The 2,320-nt window shown below is 43.6% G+C and overlaps 1 protein-coding gene across 1 annotated transcript in view; it reads right to left on the bottom strand.

Annotated features, from left to right (window-relative positions):
* The window catches only part of CTNNA3 (catenin alpha 3), a 228,779-nt gene that overhangs the window by 150,142 nt on the left and 76,317 nt on the right, over positions 1 to 2,320 (bottom strand). The gene's annotated exons all lie outside the window — the stretch shown is intronic.

Here is a 2,320-nt window from a genome sequence, read left to right as displayed (position 1 = left end):
AAGTCAAAATGTGTCAAAGCAAAGCAGGGTTTAAGTGATCCTTTGTGAGCCAGTTTCTGGTTTCACAAACAAACCGTATCTAAAATAAACCATGCTTTCATGTACTGTCTGAACTGAGCCTCAGGTTTTGAAATCCTATAATTTTGAACAAAGTTTTTTTGGGATACAAGGTTTTAGGTGAATACAGGTCTGGAGAAGGAAATTTTTTGTATTTCTTCTTCCATCACTAAATCAGAGGAAAAACACATTTTCGGTTGATGTTTACAGACTCCTTTGGAAAAAATCCTTTGGAAAAGGCCATGCGAAAGATGTATGTGACACATTGGGCATTTGAGGCTTACCATCTTTAAAAGCCATATGCTGTGTATGTACTGCAGTCAATCAAGCATGAACACTGCATGTCAGTCACACTTTATCACATTATACAGTCTGTCTGCTTACTGCCACGGACAGCTTTAAATAGACCCTCAGTAGTCACATTCCATAATAATTAATTTCACTGTGAGTAGGAAATGTTCGGCTGGAATCTAGGCTCTTTTTAAAACCATTCCTCTAAACTGAGTTTGTTGTATTTTTAAGGCACCTGCTTTTAGATTTCATGCCCTTTCCCTTCCAAGCCAAACTTAATAGTCTTAGTGCTTAAACCGCTGCTATTCAGTCACCCCATGAAAGGTGGTACTGTTAATACCATTACTGTGATCTGTACTGCTGACCTAAAGAGGTCCCTCTACAATGTCTTGTATGCCCCCCATAACATAATAACATGTAGAGAGGATACTTCTCCCTAGCTCTGCTTTGTATAAAATCTTCCACCATCTAAAGCATATTTTTTTGCCATCAAGTAGGGCTGCCAGGTCTTACCTGGCTGCCGGGGGGGGTCCCCCCCCTCTCTCTCCGGGATCCCTTCAGCATGAGTGCTAAATGCGCGCACCACAATGACGTCACCCAGAAGTGACATCATCGTGCAGGGCACATTGTGGGGGATGCTCCACTGTTTGAGGAAAAACTCTATGGTAACTCTTGAACTATAGTGCATCCCCCCTCTGCAACATGCCCTGCATGATGACGTCACTTCTGGGTGATGTCACTGGGTCGGGCACGTTGGCATGTTGGGGGGGGGGTGAATGGCAACCCTGCCATCAAGTCACAGCTGACTTATGGCAACCCTGTGGGATTTTTCAAGGCAAGAGATGTTGAGAGGCGGTTTGTTATTGCCTGCCTCTCCATTGTGGCTCTAGACTTCTTTGGTGGTCTCCTATCCAAATATCAACTAGGGCTGACCCTGTGTTGAGGTATGATGAGATCATGCTAGCCTGAGCTATCCAGGTCAGGGTGAAAACATCTCGCCATGGAAATATAAGATAAAGGATGGCATTTAGGAAAGGCAGGGAGTAGCCATGTCCTCCCATCCTGTGTTTCAGACCACATGTGCTGATTCCTCAACAGCACTTGTATCTCCATTGGGCCGGCACGCTGGGGGTCCAAGGAGACAAAACACTGTGAGCAGATTCTCTCAGAACTTTAAAAATGCCAACAGAAGCCACATAGGGGCCTGGTTCATTTCTGGACCGCACATGGTGAAGGAGAAGAACTCTTTGCCTCCATGTGGAGGTAAACCAATTTCCTCCTCATGCTGTTACTAATCTTCAGAAGATAAAGATAAGCTGTGCTTCCTCTGGCTAAAACAGTACAGTTTCAATTGGCAAAATCATGATGGGGAGGAGCGTACAGCATCTGTTAGCGTTTTAAAGAAAATAAATGTAGTGCACACTCCCAGAATACCTCCCTTGTATAATAAATTTAATATGGAATATTTCCAAGAGTAGATATTTGAATCTTGTCCTTTTGAGAGATCCCCCACACAAAAACTGGAGTTCCTCCTTCCCCTGAAACTGTGAGGTGTTTTCATATGAGCAAGCATGTAAGCCACAAAACTAGCTGGATGACAGAAAAGATGACTGGATTGCAGCTAGCTGGACTATGGTTGCCAATCTCCAGCTGACCTCCAGATGACAGGGATAAGTTCGCCTGGAGAAAATGGAAGGTGGACTCTACGGCATGATTGAAGTCCCTCCCCCCCCAAAGCCCACCCTCCCTAGGCTTTATCCCCAAAATCTCCAGGTATTTCCAAACCTAGAGCTGGCAACCCTAAGCTGGGCAAAAAACTCAAGGGATACGTTTTCATAGAATACAATCATGTTGCAGTACCCCCTCACCTACCAGCTTCATATGATTGCTTTCTTTTTAAAAAAAAGCATAAATTTTTATTTTATATAACTTTTAACAACAAATATACAAATAACAAGTAACCAGGGGTCAT

This window comes from Gekko japonicus, unplaced genomic scaffold, assembly GCF_001447785.1.
Source record: "Gekko japonicus isolate JY-2015 unplaced genomic scaffold, Gekko_japonicus_V1.1 scaffold1368, whole genome shotgun sequence".
Lineage (NCBI taxonomy): Eukaryota > Metazoa > Chordata > Lepidosauria > Squamata > Gekkonidae > Gekko > Gekko japonicus.
This window is presented reverse-complemented; position numbering and strand designations above follow the sequence as displayed.